The sequence below is a fragment of the Choloepus didactylus genome, chromosome 4 (assembly GCF_015220235.1).
Source record: "Choloepus didactylus isolate mChoDid1 chromosome 4, mChoDid1.pri, whole genome shotgun sequence".
Lineage (NCBI taxonomy): Eukaryota > Metazoa > Chordata > Mammalia > Pilosa > Megalonychidae > Choloepus > Choloepus didactylus.
Window position 1 is genome coordinate 48604992 of NC_051310.1, and position 12749 is coordinate 48617740.

At 37.8% G+C, this 12749-nt stretch overlaps 1 protein-coding gene across 1 annotated transcript in view; it reads left to right on the forward strand.

Annotated features, from left to right (window-relative positions):
• The window catches only part of KCNH5 (potassium voltage-gated channel subfamily H member 5), a 343994-nt gene that overhangs the window by 69247 nt on the left and 261998 nt on the right, over positions 1-12749 (forward strand). The gene's annotated exons all lie outside the window — the stretch shown is intronic.

Sequence of the window (12749 nt, forward strand, 5' to 3'; positions counted from 1 at the left end):
TCATAAGACTAATATTACTAACTTAATTTCTTTAAAGACTGCTCTATTCTTGTAGACTGGCAGATGGAAAATTCCCCATTACATGACTGTTGTTGTGTTATTCTAATATGTGCTGGGAGGCAGGTTGAAATTTTCTTCAGTGATCTTTTTTCCTATAAAATTTCTACATTCAATGAATTTTTATATTTTTCTTAGATTAGTTCCCCGAAAGTTAAGTGCAGATACTGTATTTTTACATTGCTCATGTAATTGTTACTTAAAAAATTATGGGCAAAAAGGAATCACAGTATTTTGCTTTCTAATTCTGGATTCCACCTATATCAAGCTTTTAAAGGTACATTTGTTTCTTTCCTATTTACCCTCTGGAGGGGGCTGAGAGGAGATAGTTTTGAAAATGCTATTATATGATAACAGGACAATAAGCAATATTTATATTTTACTTACTAAATGGATTAATATATTAAGATTAATACAGTAAGATTGTAGTTATTTACAGTATAGTCATAAAAATGATTTTGGTTCTGCATTGTTTTTTGATTTTCCTCTTTAGTTATTTCTAGTATTGTTCTATCTAATTGTCATTACCAATTTAGATTTATTCGCAAGTTTGCCAGTTTCTTTGCACACATTATTGTAGGCATTCTTGACCTTCCTCTGGTTCCTTCTTCAACATTGAGTCCTTATCATCCATTACATAATATCCAACTTTCTGGATCATAGCTCTTTCAGGAAGTCTTCCTGCATTATTCCCCAGCAGCCCCCATAACACCGCCACCATATTCCATCCTCAGTTATGGACATGCATACATGTTAATGTACTTAAAATTAATTTTATTTTGTTGCTTTGTATAAGTTCAAGAGCACTATCCCAATTGTCAGATGAACTGGGTTCTATGTTTTCTGTAGGGCGTGTTTGTTGTGAGACTTTAGGAAGATTTCTCTGGGTCTCAGTCTCCAGATCTTATAAAAAGGGAAGAAATACTTGCCTTACCTGTATCAGAAGCTATTATAAGGAATAAATGGGAAAAGAAATATGGATGAATTTTGTTGGTAGAATTTGTATGTGTTTATTTCCTTAACTTGATTGTAAGTCTTGTGATTATGAAGAGTGTGAATTCCATTTCCTTGGCAATCATTCATTGCTCTTTAATGCATTTTGGTGATTCACTCGAAGCAGTAAAGTATTAGCAGGGTTTTAGTAAATTGATCATTGGCATAAAACAAAATAGAACATAAAAATGTGGAAGTGAGCTAGTTGGGTGGCTTGGGAATAGGAGAGAATATGCGTCTGAAAATCACAGTTTAATCCTGAACACGATGTGAGTGCAGAATGACTTAGAGGACTTAATAACACTCTTTATTTTCAAGATTGCTCCGGTCGAAATGCTCTCAGAAGGTAATTTGATTTACTGGGAATTTGCACACTGGATATGCGCCTCTTTAAGAGAACTGCAAGGCAGGGAAGACAGAGTCCATTAAGCAAAGTATTCTGTTTGAAAAGAAGGAATGCAAATTTCCTAGAAACCATAAACAGAGTGTGAAATAATGTTGTCACTAAGAATCTAGGGAATGGGATCAAACTCCTTTGTATTGTGCATTTGAATCAGCTCTGTGAGGTCCAGAGAGTTTGATTTCTGAGAGATTAGTGGAACTGAATCATATGACATTAGAAAAAGATGGGGCAGCTTCAGATAATGCACAATTCAGTAGCATAGGAAGACTTAGGAAACATGATATAAAGGGAATTAAGATGACAACAAGTGAGAGATAAATGTGATAAATTGGATCAGACCAAAATGAAATGGGGAAAAAGATCACTTACGCAGTGCTTCAGGAAGTAAAATGAATGGACCAAATGACTGCTAAATGAAAGTATGTAAATACTTTTAATTTTCAGAACAGTTTATGGAAAATAATTTTCTTTATTTTTTTGGTGAATTATGCTTATCAAGCTGCCTCATATATTTTGCTTTAGCATGTTGCAAATTTTAATCTCTGATCTTGTCATCAAAACAAGAATTTGAGATCAGACTGATCATGCTTGTGGATTTTAGTGACTTTTATCAATCTTGAATCTTTGTCTCCTTTGTTGCCAATAAAATGTTAATACAGTTTAACACAATTGGGTTGCCGTTACATTTTTATTAAAACTTATAGATTATTTAAAATAATGTTTTGAGTCGTACAGGTAGGAATTACATAATTTTTCTTTTTTAGTTTTTCAACTTTTAATCTTATTAAATCCATAGGAGCATTGCCCAGTCCTTAGAACTGGTTGACTTTTCTTCTCTGTGTGTTTGCCCAGCTGATGATGGCATGCCAACATTGAGTCCTAAGCAATCTGTTTTTAATCTAATTTTGCAGAAAGCATAAGACTTGCTGTGACAGAAGCTTCATATTTTATCTCTGGGGCAATTTTACCTTCTATTTGGGACTTATTAGGTTTCTTAATAGCCTGCTTTAAAGAATTTTGGCTGCAATTTTGCTAAGCCCAATCTATCTCCCAGTTCTTCTTCACTTAAGAAAATGCTTAAACAAGGCTAGTGATTCTAATACCAATTAAAAATCATTTATACATTTATTGAGGATTGAATTAGTGGTTTACCCACTTATCTCAAAGGAAAGTGTGTGTGGGAGAACCTACTGGCATTCTGGTACTTCTTCTACTACAAATTAAGAATGCAAATCCACTAAAGAGCTTTAGTAAACTGATTAAGGTTTGAGCACTATGCTTGTTCCTGGAGAAATCAAGGATAGACCATCTGCTTCCCCATGGTGGAGACCCAACCTTTCTAACTCATCATGCACTTGCAGTGCCACCACAGTGCCTGCCATATCATTGCCATGCTATAGATATTTCTGTTGAAGTGAGTGAGGCAATGAGGCTTATCTTGTTTCTTGAATATACCATCTTCTTTTGAATCATGGGAAAGACAGGGCCAGGGGCAATAATTGGGTGCTCCAAGCTTCTCTACTTTTCAGAGAATCAGGCATTGTCATTTGGCCACTATATTCACCTCTTCTCTCATGTCTTTTCCATGAATATTCTTATTCTCTTACGCAAATAATCTTTTAGCCTGATGATCTGCTTTGCCAACTTTCCAGACATGCTTAGGGATTACATTAGGGTTTAGGTCCCCAAGCTGGGATCTCCCACTGGGATGCAAAGGATTGCAGACAACTGAATACAAAGATGGACAAGACACAGTCATTGGACTGAAATGGACTTATCTTTTATCTATTGTGAGAGAAAAACTTGCACACAAATTATATAAGAACGTGAATAAAAGTGGGCTTGGAGTGAGGAAGGAGATGGAGAAAGTTTGGAGAATAGAAGCCGGATTAAGAGTAAGCCTCAGTTTCCAAGTTGGAACACCACCTTTGTGGTCTTAGGTTCAAATCTTGTTAGGGATTAGTTATAAAGAATGTTATCATAATTTTTTAATAAACAGATTGAAATATATAGACATTCTTCTTATATTTGAAACATTTGATAATGCTTCAGGAACACCTTTTGCATGAAACTTTTACTGAGACGAAACAGTCTGTCTAACTGAAGAAAGTAGCCCTGGAAGAATAGGAAGTAAGAAGCAGTGAGGACCAGCAATGAGGTTCCTTTATTTGATTTTGTTGCTTATATAAAAGAAATTTTTTTCTGAACTGCTCTTCATTCAAGATGAATGCTTCCTATTGTTAAGCACCAGGGAATGATTCTGATACAGAGGCAAAGAAGGTTGAAATATATTGTAATTTGTGTGTTATAACCATTTAAACATTCAAATGTTTTTCCCTGAACTAACTATGGATACTTGTGTAAAAGTTGCTCTTTACTGTCTTCCCACATGATAATTATCCCCATGCTTGAGAAGACATCATGTCATTGCTCTTCTTTGGAGGAAGTTCTAAACCCCCTTCTGGCCTTTTTATAACTTCATGTTATTCCAGGATTTCATCTCTGCTTTCACAGAGCACAAGCTCGCTCACAAGAAACATGTTTATCTTTATACTGGAATTCTTCATCTTTAGGAAGTGTTGTTTTATTTGACACTGTAGGTAAATGGGTAACAAAATCCTTTTCTCTTCTGCATAAGAATTTGATCTTTGATTAACTTTCTCTGTTTCTCTGGGAACTGATGAAGGCACTATGTCAGTTGTGTTTATAGGCAATATCACTTAAGCTAAAAAAAAGACCCCTGATTAGCAAATTGCATTTGAACTGGGAGGAACTTTTAATGAACTATAACCACCTGATGAAGACACCATAGCTAGGCATCCCCTGAATGAGGCAACTCTGAGCCTATCCCTGTAAGCTAAGCCTATGGAGTTATTATTAAAGGTAATGATTTCTGTGGAGCATGACACTGTCAAAGCTGACTACCCAAACATGACTGACACAATCTGTTGACAAGACAGCTGAGTTGAGTTTACTGCTTACCATGGTGAGGGAGATTATCACCTTGTAAAGCTTTGCCAGTGTCTTTTAGGATGGGAAACGATGTCAGAACTTGTTGAGAATGGGAAGTTTGATTCAAAGTGGTCTTTCAAAGCAGAGTGGTGGCTAGGGAACAGGATTTGATTAGGATTGAGTAAAAGTGTCATGATACAACAGTCCAGGATTGGTGAAACTATAAGGTGAGAATTTTGAGGCAAGGGGTTCAAAGAATCTTAGGGCATAAACTGGCTGTTGATGCTTTCACTGAAGAGTTGACGGGTCTTTGAGAAGTTCCTGTAACAATCAAATCATTAGCCTGGGCAGCAGAATCTTGGAAAAATAAAGTCATGCTAATGAAGACAGAAATAGCGTAAGGTCATCTTACTATAGACAGTATGGTATGGTTTTGGTTCCCAGTGTACAGACTGATTGTGGAGTTAGATGGTTTTGGTTCCTTAATGATTTTAAGTTAAGGTGTTTCAACTGAATCTCATTTCCTCACTCTGAGTTGTCCCCTGGCAACTCAAAAGGGATAGTTCTGGTGGATTGCTACACAGACTGCTTTGAGGGACTACTCTCACCTAAGAGGTGGTCTGACACTGCCCTGTTGGCAAGCAGTGGTTCCTGCCCTGTATCCTTCTGAGTGCACTGAATTTTGAATTCCAATATGGTCTTGCTCAAATTTTAGAACCAATTTCCATACACTGTGTTTAATATTGAAATCTAATAGCTAAGTTTAATAATAGCACATTTATTTAATGATAGTTTCACTGATAGTGGCAAAGAGAGAAACCGTTTTTTTGGGAAATACATTTCCGTGTGTAGAAGAAACATGTCAGTGTATATGATAGTTATATCACTAGCACTGATCACTAGCTTAATTGTTGCATTTCTGCTCTTTAGTGTGATTAATGAGCTATCTATTCAAATGGACATTTGCAATGTGTTTCTACATTCAGAAATATGCAGGGGTGGTCCAAGAAGAATTTCCTTTTCTCCTCCCCAAGTTATCCTTTAAATGTAAGAAAATGCTTTACTGGGTTTCATTCATCCATTCACCCAAACACATGTACACGCACACACATTTATGTACTGAACAACTTCTTTATTTTCAGTATTGGGACTCTACCAGTGAACAAACACAGAGATCTATCTATCTATCTATCTATCTATCTATCTATCCATCCATCCATCCATCCATCCATCTGTGTAAATATCTATGTATGCGTATGTATATGTAGACATGATTTCAGATAATGATTTAAATTTCAGACAGTGATATGCTCTACAATAAAAATAATATAGGACAGTAGGATAGGTAATGACTGGAGTAATCAGTTGAACCATAGGAGAGCATGCATTGGTCTAACCGTAGCTGTTAGGTAGGATTTTTTTTTTATTTTAATTGCAAGGAAAAGAGATTCAAGTTTCCTCAAGTGATTGGAGGTTTAATATGAGGTTGGATATTTTTTAGTAACACAGGAAAGTAGCAAATGGGACCTTAGGACCTAGAGTATGGTACTAGGACCGAGAGTCTTATTAGGGGAGTGAGCTTGAAAGTGGGAGCTGGGCCCAAACCGTAGGGAAAGTGAGGGAAAAGCACCCAAAAAAGAAGTCACTCATTGACCACCTTCTTTATGTCTCACAGCCTTGTGTCCACATTTCTTCCTCCAACAGCTTTGTTTTATACCCTTACCAACAAAAACATCACACATTGTCTTTAACATTTTTGGTAAGTGCCACTTCGGGTAAAATGATTTTGTGATACGTGGCTGTTAACTCTGCTTTTCTGGCTGTTTTTCCCTAGTTTGTAGATCTTTACTTGAGTGTTCCACCATTAGTGAGACTCAGTGTTGGGAATGTGATTTTCCTCTTCCCTCTTCTGACTGAATTCCTTACTCTCTTTTCTTTTCTCTTTTTCTCTCTCAGTTTCCTTTCAATATCTTCATAACTTCTGCTAGCACATGGCCCATAAAGGTCACTACTTCAGCCTTTCTCTGTTTCTCATTGCCTGCTAACTCAACCCTCAACCTCTCAGCGTTTTTTTTTTTTTTTTTTTTCCTTCTCTTTTATTTGGGAGGGGGCAATTATTCATACTATAAAACAAGGGAAGTTAACCTATTTGAGGGTGGAAATAGTTGGCGGAGGTCTTTCTGAAGAGGTGACATTTAAGCCCATACCTGAAAGATGAGTAGGGATTAAATCAGGCAAAAGGAGTGGCTAATAGGTTAAAAAGAGTGTTTTAAACAGCATGCTTGAAGACTTCTGGGTGAGAGAGAATATGACATTTTGATGACCAGAGTGCAGAGAGCAGAGGAAAGAGATGTACAAAACAAGATTGTAGAGCTATTTAGGGGCAGATCATGTTAAGGAATTTGGACAGAATTAAAAACAGAAGTTATTGAGAGAATTAAAACATTCTGGGAGTGAGTTTACTCTGTACATACGTCATTATGCTTGAAAAAAAAATCCAGGCTTTGGACAATATGCCTCTTTTTAAGGTGCTTATTTTGGTCAAACTTTATATTCACTCTGGTGCCAATGGATAGTAAAGATATTTTCCACAACATGAAACATTAAAAAAGTTAACACATTATGGATATTGCTGAAAAACGATGTCTATTTTTCTCATATCTTTATCTATCTATCATCTATCTATCTGTCTTTCTATCTTTCTATCTATCACACTGTGTTTCAATATGACTAGAAACTGACTAAAACAGGTGTAGGTACACATTATTTAAATTTGTATCCTCTCTTGAAGCATTGTAACTAAGGCATGGGATAATTGGAATTACTTTCCCCCTGCAGATCTTGGTAGCATTAGTTAGAGTAGTGAGTTCTAAATAGGAAAGAGGCAGTAAATTTTATTATGTGGGTTAGAGGTTCAAATAACAAAGGTAGTTTGCAACGTTCTTTACATAGTTAAATTGAATTCTACAGAAGGAAATAGGCATGGTCCATAAGAAAAATAGCAAGTACATTAGGGATAAAAGAATGAGCAAAATGATATGAGTGCACATTCACAAAAAGGTAAGTGTCATGAAGGGAAAGTACATGGTCCTTTGATATTATATAATGACAGAACCTGCTTTAGACTGGAGAGAGGTTTCCTAAGGAAGCAATGCCTGAGCTGAGATTTGAAGTATGAATAGAGGCAAGTAAGCAATGGACCTGGGGAAAGTGTTGTAGAGCATTCCATTTAGAAAAAATAGCAGGTGCATAGGCTCTGTGTTTGAGGAAGCATGACATATTCAAATAATTGAAAGTTGGCTGTAGAGCAAGCAGATTTGTGGTGAGGGATGAGGCTAGAGAGCTAAGCGGGAGCCAGACTATGCAAGTCCATGTAATCCAAGACAGATTTTATCACAATGGGAAGCTATCATCTTATTTTAAACTAGGAGTGATTGTTTTTTAAATTCAGTTTTGTTGAGATATATTCACATATCATACAATCATCCATGGTGTACAATCAGCTGTTAACACTATCACCATATAGTTGTGCATTCATCACCCCAATCTATTTTTTTGAACATTTTCCTTATACTAGAGAAAAGTAAAAATAATAAAAAATAAAAGTGAGAAAGAATATCCAAATCAAAAATCATCCCCTCCACCCTATTTTTCATTTAGTTTTTGTTCCCATTTTTCTACTCATCCATCTATACACTGGATAAAAGGAGTGTGATGCACAAGGCTTTCACAATGGCACGACTGTTATACAATCGTCTTCAAGAGTCAAGTCTACTGGGTTGCAGTTTGACAGTTTCAGGTATTTACTTCTAGTTAATCCAATACATTAAAACCTCAAAAGGTTTATCTATATAGTGCATAAGAGTGCCCACCAGACTTCACGTGACATCTCTCAGTCACTGAAACTTAATTTTGTTTCATTTTGCATCCCTTTTTGGGTCAAGAAGATGTTCTCAATCCCACAATGTTGGGTCCACATTCATCCTTGGGAGTCATATTCTGTGTTGCCAGGAAGATTTACACCCCTGGGAGTCAGATCCCATGTAGTGGGAGAGCAGTGAGTTCACCTGCTGAGTTAGCTAGAGAGAGAGGGCCACATTTGAACAACAAAGAGGTATTCAGGAGGAGACTTTTAGGCACAGTTATAAGCAGGTTTAGCCTCTCCTTTGCAGTAACAAGCTTCCTAAGGGCAAGCCCCAAAATAGAGGGCTCAGCATACCAAACCACCAGTCCTCAGTGTTTGTGAGAACATCAGCAACAATCCAGATGGGAAGTCCAAAACTTCTGCATTTTCCCCCAGCTCCTCAGGAGGGCCTGTGTATATATTTTTATTCTCTGCCCAAATTACTTTGGGATGTGTTGCTATTTCATACTAACCTGTACAAACCTACCAGGTCTTACTTCCTATTCAAAGTTCCATGTGATTATGGTATTTGAACAAACTGTATGAGTTAAATTGTTTAGGAAGTATAGATCCTGCACCAAGTAAACATCTCTTCCCTTGGTCTCACATGGAACTTGAAGTTTTAAAACCCAGTCAGTATCATCCTGTACCCTTTGGCCTGATTTGCCCTAGTCCTAACCAGATCTGCTTCATTCATATCTCTAATTGAAGTCTGGATTCTTTTTCAGCTTTTTTTAACAGTTACTGTATGCACTAATAGTGACATTCATATCTACTGAGCCCTATCTCTGAGTTTCAGGTGTCATACAGATACCCAAAGTTCCAGGGAACAGTCAGGTTATACACAAAGGGATCAGCATCTCAGAATCTGGAGATAGCCATTACAATTCAGGAATAGATGTGACTGCTCTGAGAGCTTACTATCTAGGGACCATTACAGTAAGCATTCCCCTGACAAGATATGCTCTAAGATTCAATTCTGAGTTTACACATTGTAGTTAGTCCATATAGGTGAGGCATTAAAGTGTTTGCCTTTGTTTCTGGTGTAGTTCACTCAAAATGGTGTCTACAGGATCCATTCACCTGTTGAGTGTCTCACAGCTTCACTCCTTGCATAAACTAGGAGTGATTTTGACAAGATAAGTCTTACATAGTGTCCTTAATAGATTGATTGTGGTCAAATATATGCTTTGAAGTTTGTTAGGAAACTCTTGACATGACAGTGGCAATGGAGATGGAAAGAAGTGGACATATTTGAAAGATATTTAGGAATTAAAATTAATAAGACTTTAAGGTAGATTAAATGTAGGGGATATCAGAGGCAGAGGTGAGAATAATACTTCTTGGTTTCTGATTTGCTTAATCAGATGGCTATGTTTGCATTTGCCTAGATATTGAAAGAGGGGCAGGGTCTAGATGGGAAGGTGGTGAAAAGGTGAATAAAATGTTTTAATGGGAGGGTCATAAGATGTTTAAATGTCTATAGCAAGGAAGTTGTTGATGGGGTGGTTGGAAATTGGAGCAGAGTACGGAAAATCTGAAATATAGTGAGTGGATAAATTCATAAGAAAAATAGTAAATTTGCTGGGTAACTGAAATCTGCTTTGAGATTGGTGATTAGGAATTTATAGCAGACCTGACTTAACACAGGTCTGATCACAGCTGATAACTGAATCTGGATTGGGTTTTGGGTAGAGAATAAGATGAAGAGACAGATATACTAAGGAATTCAGGGTGGTATTGTTATTGAAATTATTGGGCCCAGAACCTAAGTTGGATAAAGTAAGGAAGTAAAGAATGGAGAGCATTAATTGACTGGGAAGAGGTAGATTTAACCATAGACTGGAGGTCCCAAATAAGGTTAAAATATTATCACAGTGGGTATAATTGCACCATTGAGCTCCACAGAGAAGAGGCAATGGTAAGATAGAAGGATGGTTCCATTTGAGACTTCAGAGCTGGAGAAGTTTTAGTATATGTATACTAAATATGTAGTACATTTGTAATTTCACATTATAACTATGGGAGTGGTTATCTATGAAGTAGAAAAGGCCATTGGAGATAAATTGGCAAAGAAACTAAGAGGTCAGATAATTGGAAGGGTCATCCACATGGATAATGAAGTTCCCTATTTGATTTTTAGGTAAGATTTTAGGTGAGATTGGATTCAAGAACTAAGTAATGTTTGAATTTTCTATTATCATGGAGTATATATTGACATGAATCTATGGAAAGCACAATAGCAACACATTTCCCAATACAAAAGGTAAATGACATTTGACAATTATATATTAAAATTCATTTTACATATTGTGCTGGTTTGGATATAGATATGTCCCCCCAAAAGCCATATTCTTTAATACAACCTTTTGGGGTAGACATATTAGTATTGATTAGGTTGGAATCTTTTGATTGAGTGTTTCCATGGAGATGTGACTCAATCAACTGTGGGTAGGCAAAAACATTTGATTAAATTATTTCCATGGAGATATGGACCCCCCCCCACTCAGGGTGGGTCTTAATTTAATCACTGGAGTCCTATAAAAGAGCTAACAAACAGAAGGAGCTCAGAGCAGCTAAGAGGTACATTTTGGAGAGAAACTAAGAGCTGACACTGATGCTGACTTGGGTATGCTTGGAGACGTTTGGAGATGCTAGCCCTGTGTTTGCTCCAGTGAAGCTAATAGAGGACCCTGCTACTTATACGCACAGGAGATGAAGAAGCTAAGAGAGACCCAGAGACATTTTGGAGAAAGCCATTTTGAAATGCATCCTGGGAGCAAAGGAACAGCAGGCACTGGCCACATGCCTTCCCAACTGACAGAGGTGTTCCAGGCACTATCGGCCGTTCTTCACGGAAGGTATCCTCCTGTTGATGCCTTAGTTTGGACACTTGTATGGCCTCAGAACTGTAAATTTGTTACTAAATAAACCCCCTCTATAAAAGCTGATCTATTTCTGGTACTTTACATAACAACAGTGTTAGCAAACTGGAACAGAATTTGGTACCAGAGAAGCAGGGTGCTGCTGAATTTGCAAATATCAAATATGTTGGAATGGCCTTTTAAATGTATAAGGGGAAGAGTCTGGAAGAATTGTGATGAGACTGATGGAAAAGATCTAGACTGCTTTGAGAAGACTATTGGTAGAAATATGTACTCTAAAGATACTTCTGATGAGTCCATGAGCAGAAATGATGAATGTGTTGTTGCAAACTGGAAGGAAGGTGATCCTTGTTTTAAACTGTCAGAGAATTTGGCAAAACTGACTCTTGGTGTCGGATGGAAGGCAGAATTTGAAAACAACCTGTTGGGATACTTAGCTGAAGAAATTTTGAAACTACATATGGAAGATGTAGCTTCGTTTCTCCTTGCAGCTTATAGCAAAATGTGAAAGAGATAAGCTGAGAAATGAACTCTTGTGTTCAAAGAAACCAGAATTTGATGGTATGGAAAATTCTGGGCTTCCAGAAAGTGAAGCCCCAAAGGCTACAGCCCCATGTGAGGATTAATGAAATATGGAACCAGCCAGCCATTTCAGTACAAGCCAAAATTGGACATGGAGTTAGCCAGAAAGGATTTGTGGAAAGTCCTACTGTCTGATGGTTTTGACCCCGTAAGCTGCATGCCAAGCCAACAATTTTTTTTTTTGAGATCTGTATAGATGGAACCCTGCCAGTCTGGACTGGAGGGGATGGAGAAGGAAGTTGAAGTTGAGGGAAAAATTTCAAAGTCAGAACCATGGAATCTAAGATCTGGAGTCAAGAAATCTCAGGCGAAGAGAGCAGAGCAGCCCATGCACATGGAAAGGGTGAGTTTGCCCCGGAGGCGGCCTTCAGCCTTGATGCTCAGGAAGAATGCTGCCACCCAGGCCTCAGAGAGGGTGGAGCACATTCCCCAGGTATTGGGGAGAGCCTGGCCACCACCCCACTGTTCTGAGAGGGGAGAGCCTTTGCCCTGGAGAGGCAGAATCTGAGTGGCACCCCAATGCTTGAGGAGGGTGGTGCTGAGAAAAAGGTGGTTTTCCCACTGCATGGATATGTTGGAACACTCACCCCAGTGACTGGAAAGAAAAGAGCTGCTGTGAGGGCCCTTGGGAAGGCTTGGACTCCTGCTCTCTCAAGCCCCGAGGATAAAACATCATTCTATAAATGACTCTCAGACTTTGAAATCTAACGAAGTATGCCCTGTGGGTTTTCAGAACTGTTTTGGTTTTGTGACTCCTGCTTTCCTTTCAATTTTTCTCTATGGCAATGGGAACATTTATCCTATGACTGTCCCTTCTTTATATATTGGAAGCAGAGAACTCATTCTGAGTTTCACAGGTCCACAGCCGAGGAGAATGTTGCCTTAGGACAAACCATGCCACTAACGGATTTTGATAAGACTTTCTATTTAGCTATACTGTGATGAATGTATTTTTGCATTTGGAAAGAACATG